At 41.0% G+C, this 7,048-nt stretch overlaps 1 long non-coding RNA gene across 1 annotated transcript; it reads right to left on the bottom strand.

Annotated features, from left to right (window-relative positions):
* Positions 1 to 1,910: 1,910 nt before the first annotated feature.
* On the bottom strand, positions 1,911 to 5,559 carry LOC146199433 (uncharacterized). The gene is made up of 3 exons (XR_014704751.1): positions 5,410 to 5,559; positions 2,002 to 2,191; positions 1,911 to 1,932 (listed from the first exon to the last, which is right to left on the bottom strand). It is a non-coding gene; the product is annotated as an uncharacterized LOC146199433 (long non-coding RNA).
* Positions 5,560 to 7,048: the final 1,489 nt, after the last annotated feature.

Genomic DNA, 7,048 nt, shown 5'->3' with positions numbered 1-7,048 from the left:
GAAGCGCCGCCAGCGAACGGTGGGGTTCATGAGAACTTTGAAGAACTTGAACTGACTGCGAAAACGGCGCAGCTGCCGCAGCACTGCAACGTGTGGTCTTTTCCGCCGCCCAGACTACCGCGTGCAACGCTGCTAACGGTTGGGCAATAGCGCCGCTTTTCAAAAAAGTAGGTCAAGCGCCACGCGTGTACGCATGGATTTCACTATGTGCACATCTGCTGATAGATAGATAGATGTATTTATTGAAAGGAAAAGGCAGAGAGGTTGGCCGGAATAATTCAAATCTGGCCTGCTACTCTGCATTGGGGAAGGGGAAGGAGAGAAGGAAGAAGGTCATGATGGGTGACGATGTGGGAGAATGCATATGAAATATATATATACAGACACAGTAGCTTGTTTTACAAGCTACTTGTCTGACTTGTCAGTCAGTCAGCTGACTTGTCTACACAAAGGTTACCATGCTGATCATAGGTTTCTGTGCAGAGGTTATTTAGCCGTAATTTGATGGTAACCTTTAAAAGCTTCAATATTGGCCGTTGTAACCTTTAGTATCTGCAGAAATTAAGAAGATATCCCTAAAAATATATCCCTAAAAAGCTTCCAGATGAAAAACTTCTTTTTCGCGAAATTTGCACTGAGGCTGGTGACAATCAATTTCAATTGTATCTGTTCGTGAATTTGTGCCGGAAATCAGACAGCATTTGTTCGATATTCCTTGACAGATGTTAACATTACTTCGTCTTTCCAAGAGACATTCGATTGCCTGCGAGTTCAATAAAAATGAAAAACAGGATTACCTATTTCAGGCCTGCCGTCCTCACTGTGGAAATCGATAGCCCCTCTTTTACGGTATATATTTATTTTTATGAGAGCGGTCAAAAACTTGCTGATCGCAAGCTCCTAAAATATATTGAAAAATAAGGAGGTTAGCTCGGGATATACAAAGCATAACCATACACTCTTAAAAAAAAGGTTGGTGAATTCACTAAGTAACTACTAACCTTTTACTTGTCCCATAGATCACTACCTTCTTAGTAACTCGAGGTAGTAAAAATACAGCTAGTGAAATTTACTACCCCAGGAAGTTAGTGAACAGTACTAGCGCCAGTTAGTAGTAGGTTAGTGAACACCAACACCTTCGTGCATTATAATTTGCCATTGATGGGTAGTGGAATATACTACCATCTAGGTAGTACGCAGTACTACCGCACCTAGAGATTCGTACTACATAGGACGTAGTGCTTATTACAACATATACCTAGTTCTTATTATGGGTTACCATTGAAAAGGTAGTATAATGTGCAACCTTTTCTTTAGTATAAAATACTACATGGCCTAGAGGTTCTCACTACATAGGTCGTAGTGCTTACTGCGGCAGAAACCTGGTATCAATTGCTACCTGTATGGAGCCAATATATGCCTCGATAGGTAAATTATTTCTGAAAATATTGAATACCTTAATGAAGATTTCGTAAATAAAAATAATTGTATTATTCGTAATATGTGGTAAATTGTAATTGGCTTCAAGTTCGGTGCAACATTGAGCTGATCTACAAGCAAGATGCTAACTGATTTTACCTTGTTCGCACCAGTCTTCAAGCAATGATGACGACAAAATTTCTGGACAACAAATACTCACTTTATTCGTATTTAAAGGCAGTGTGGCTATGCCATTTTTAATGGCAGAAATCGCCCTGAGAGCTAATGGGCATAGTGGCGATGAGCTTCTTAGGCTGCATAAATGCTCTAGCACTGCGCAAACGTTTTCGTTGCGCGTTGAATGCCTGACATTATATATCCAGTAGCTCTCAATGGCATGCGTGCGTCCCACGATGACGTCCAGCATTCGACCTTGATATCTTCAAACCCAGCATATATTGCGTCGGCGTCATCAGGGTTCATCCGGACGTGCTCCAATGCTGGGTAGGTGTCCTAAAATGCAACATTGAAAGTAATGAAATTAGAACTTCATAAATGAATTTATAACAAATTTATACTTACTGGCCTCACCCGGAAATGTGGCTTTCAATTCTTTCACAACCATGCAGAGGCAAAAGTTCCACCATTCAGTAGCAAAGCACTGCAGTGTGCTTGCTGGTAGATGATTTAGTGTGTTCCTCGTTTGTGCTGTGGGGTGTAGGTGAGTAGCAGGTAGGCTCCAGGCATCGGCCAGTCTGAAGTGCTCAGGTAACTGGGTATATAAAGAGAGAAAAACCGACAAGTGAGACCGAGCACACAACTCCTTTCCTGGTAATGAAAAGAGACACAGCTGTATATTAAGTAGCTACAATCATAAGGATTCTGGGCAAACAGCTTTAAGACGAGTGCTCAAAGCATAATTAAAAAAGTACTGGACTTCAGCCTCAATGCCTTGTACTGTTTGCCAAAAGTAACCAGCCTGCATGGTGTGCTTCTCGTTTGTATAGGAGAGCCTTTCCAGTTTCCCTAAAGATAATAAGGTCATGATTCAAAAGAGCCTATTTTTTCTCCACGAGTGTGAGGTGCACCTACTTTAAAGGTACAGAATAGATAAGAAAATTGGTGCTTAAAAGGAGTAGGAATGTTTCTGTTATGAATAAAATGAAAACACGTGAAACATTTTCCCAATTATGGCATGTTTGAACAGAGTATATTCCTTCAAAACTCAAAGAAAAACCACCTCATCAGCCCATAAATTACTCATGGAGGTGATGGAAAAAAAAAAAAGAGTTCAAGAGAACACATTGCGTTATTCTATTTCCAACAATGTTATCAAAGGTGAAACATGCAACTTCTCAAGCATCATTGCAAGTGTTTAAATGGAGGTGCGTGAGTAGCGAACACAATGCCCTTTGCTAAAGGTTTACCGTTGTGTCAAGACTGAGACCTGTACTGTGAGGAGATTGCATATGTAATTATATCATTATGAGCAATTGTCGGATTGTTACATAAGCAGTATGCAGTGGTACAAGCCATTTGTGGGAGCAAGCAGCAGCTTAAAGTGACACCCATATGAATGCATAAACACAACTGTTTTGAAATTTCCAACCTTCAGACTGCAACTATGGCAAGTTTCCTCATTTAGCATAGCTAAGTGCATTCTAGAGCAAAAAAAAAAAAAAAGGTGTGTATGATGTCATTTCAAAGCGAATATTTTTAAATCACTTCAACATGATCTTGTCGCATGTTTCACACGTCCCCATTCTATTTAAGCTCTGTTCAAATTTCTCAAGCAACAGAACCTGATTTCCTTATCTAGTATGACTTCTGACTTGCAAAACTGAACAGTAAACTAATAAATAATGTGGAAATGACTGCTCTAGCACAGCCACGAAGAAACAAATAAATTTACCTAATAGGGGCAAAAAGATACCAACATGTATTTTATGAATAAACGCCTATTACAAAAGAAAAATAAAGCAAGTATGTCAACAGCAAAAAGACAAAGCAAGGAACTGGGGATGCGAAGGCCATCGTTGATGCACTGCAAAAAAAAGGTACTGAAAACTGTCCTTTCCAACTGAATTCCTAAGGCGGTGCTACGAGCGTCTATGCACACTCACGGATAGTGATGCCGCCACCCTGCGTACGTCACAGATCAGCATTGGCTCACAATAACGTGATCAGGCATGCTTTTCCTTTATGGCCAAGATCACAGGGTTAGCTTATGGGCAATGTTTTGCGGAGCGGGGAGCCTATTTGCTGCTTTTGTGCCATCAGTTTAGGCTGTTCTCCCAATGAGAGAAAAAACAAGTTTCAGCTTTGATAACATTGCTGGAAACAGTACAATGCAACATATTGTCTCATATTCATTTTCATCTCCTCCTAGAAACTTGATTCTTAAATTATAAGAAAAATTAGGAACGGTGTTTCTTCCTTTAATTACTGAATAAGACTACTATGCTTGAATGCGCCAAATTTGGGACCGTGTTTAATGTGTCGCATTCCATACATGACAAAAAAAAAAAGAAAATTGTAAACATTTTACCATCTAAGTGGTTGTATATTCTGCAATTCTTATGTAGGTTTGCCTTACAGCCGCAGTGAAAAAATAATTAAAACAGCCTCCTTTTAGATTTGTGGCACCTCTTAATTTTTTTTTCTAAGTCGTGACTTTCGCACGCAATCAGAAATATGATTAACATTCTGCACTTTTTCTTCTTTTTACTCTGAGCACATAAAATATGTTTATCAGGGCCTGCATATCTCAATCCTGGGTGATCTAAAAGTTGCAAAAAATGTGCATGCAGAGAAGAGCTGCTTATGCCGTGATGTCGGTCAAACTTTTTTCTTCCGAAATGCTAGCAATAGCACAAAACTAATTTCACTGCTGGTGTATTGAGAAATGTGTGTACAATGTGTAAGGCAACCAACGAATTCTACACAAATAAAGGCCTTTAAAGTCAAATTACCTCGAACCATAGCGGACATAGCATTAAGAAAGGTAAAACGACTTTTTCATTTCTCGTTTGAAACTGTTTACTACTGCATCATTTCAACACTTCCATGAAAAGCCACGACACAAAGTACCAAAGAATGCAACAGCCCACTGAAAGCTCATTTCTGCCTCTGTTGTGAACACTATGATACATATAATTCGTCAAAAATACAAGACTATGTAGTATTGAAAGCAATTATTCTTGACATGTACATTTTACTACATGTAGTCACTGAAATAATTCTTTCTAATCGTCATTCTACTACTGTAGTACTACATGAGTTTGTACCTTGGCGACAGCCATGATTTAGATTATTTTTGTTCAAGCATACAAGCACCAAAACTAAATGCAGCGACCACTGTGAGATATGCGCCACAGCAACAACCTGTTTCTTGCGCGCTGGTTGTACTCATCGTATTAATGCACTCACAGTTAGAAAAAAAAGGCGCTTTTAAAGAGATTGAAAACTCGTTCGGGCTGCTGATCACAACCGCGAAGCCGGTCGTGCATCTAATACACTGCAGCTACAACTATATCTAGAAATATACACCATAACATTATACAGTATTCTGCAACTTTATCGGAACCGGTCGAGGCGGCAAATTTTCCATGACGGTTCCGATAAAGTTTCAGAACACTACTCATATCGTAACGGCTTCGCGTTAGGGACGAGCATACATATAAAAGCGACGGCTTTTGAAGAGTTGACTTGAACGGCGCGGCAGGAAGAGACGAAGACAGAGAACACACACGGACAAGCGCCAAATCTTTCTGCCGCGCCGTTCATGTCAAGTATGTCTGACCAACTCGCCCAAACGTTCACGCTTCTTGTTCCGAAGAGTGACTGGCTCGCCCTCACAATAAGGCAGGCTGGGTCGAGTTCGTAGCTTGTATTACGAAGGAATTTTGAGACCACACGCAACAGTATTAACAACGCGTACTTCATTCAATAGCAATATTAAATAAAAATAATTTCAAGCAGTGTAGTCACATTTGCAAACAATCACGCCAGTCCATTTCCTTCTTCCGCGTTGATGCCGGCGTTGCCACTGCGCGGTGCAAGCGGTGTGCGGCACAGAACCTATTTATCACTACATCACGTACTTGAGAACGTCTATCAAAGTGCACATGTCAAATATCAACTCTGCGACCCATTCCAAGAACCACAGAACAAAAAAGCAGCATTGCGTAAGAAAATAGCGTTCACAATCACACCGCACGACACAAAGGCAGCATGATATTTCTAGGGACCCTAGCATGGCGCCGTTGCAACTTTTTGCCGCTGGCGGCTTCGGATCGGATCGGATTGACTTATCGATGGCTTTTCTGGCTTCTTTTTACTGGCGGCCGCTTCCTAGAGGGACTTTCGGTTTCGAAAGGCAGTTTGGCTGGTTTGGCGATAAATGTTTTTTTTTTTTTTTTGAAAGGCAGCGTATAGTCTCGTCTAGAGCCATAATTAAGCACAAAGCTGGCGGGCTGAGGTAATAAAAACCAGTGCCTCTGGGTCCCAGCGCACGTGGCATACCTGATTACGGGCCCAGTGTGTGTGTGTGTGTGTGTGTGTGTGTGTGTGTGTGTGTGTGTGTGTGTGTGTGTGTGTGTGTGTGTGTGTGTGTGTGTGTGTGTGTGTGTGTGTGTGTGTGTGTGTGTGTGTGTGTGTGTGTGTGTGTGTGTGTGTGTGTGTGTGTGTGTGTGTGTGTGTGTGTGTGTGTGTGTGTGTGTGTGCGTGCGTGCGTGCGTGCGTGCGTGTGTGCGCGCGTGTGTGTGTGTGTGTGTGTGTGTGTGTGTGTGTGTGTGTGTGTGTGTGTGTGTGTGTTTTGCTTACAGGGTGTTTATGCTTGGACCATACGTAAAGAAAATGGAATAAATGTTGATTGCAGGCAACTACATGCGAGGTGGAAAGGTATTGATTTCGGGTCGTTGTGCATTTCTGTTGCACTGGTGGAAAGCACAATGTTAAGATGAACAAAACAGCAGCAGTGGACGCAAAAACCTTGTCCTATGCAACGTGAATACAAATTATTTTCAATTTTCTTAAAAAATGTGTTGCTTCTAAAATGACGCCATCCGCACTTGAGCGTTTGTCCGTGACTGACTGCAGGTCGTTCCCACAAAGCGTCCCAGTTCACTATACTGCAGGCTTTTCCTGAAAGAGCTAAGTGTCGCTCTGACTTTTTTTGTCACCGCATTGCGCTGTCAGGAGCTCGCATGGGGCAAGAAAACTCAAATTCTGTAATGTTTTTCTTTAGCTTGAAGAGTGCACAAAAACATTGACTTCAAAAAAAAAAATAAATAAATAAAACGACCGCCATTAAATGATTGAAAGTAATGTATCTCGTTAATTCCGGAATAATAAGTTTTAATGTATGACTGGCAAGAACAGCCAAAACATGAATTTCTGAAAATATTGGTAAAATTACGCTAGCAAGATACTATGGTAAAGTTGCCCAGGGATTCTAGCATTTAACTCGTCAAAACTACTAGCAGAAACTCACTTGTTAGTAATGGGAGCCGTTACTACCTCAAAAAGTTGCGAGTTAGTTCAAGGTTAGTAAAAAGGTAGTAAAACCTATTCGAAGTTAGTAACTGCTGCATTTACTAGCTTCTTACTAACCTTTTTTTCTAAGAGT

The sequence above is a fragment of the Amblyomma maculatum genome, chromosome 2, assembly GCF_055883805.1.
Source record: "Amblyomma maculatum isolate TAMU_Amacu chromosome 2, ASM5588380v1, whole genome shotgun sequence".
NCBI classification, from domain to species: Eukaryota; Metazoa; Arthropoda; class Arachnida; order Ixodida; family Ixodidae; genus Amblyomma; species Amblyomma maculatum.
Note: the sequence above shows the minus strand (reverse complement) of the source record. Positions and strands in the feature narration are given on the sequence as shown.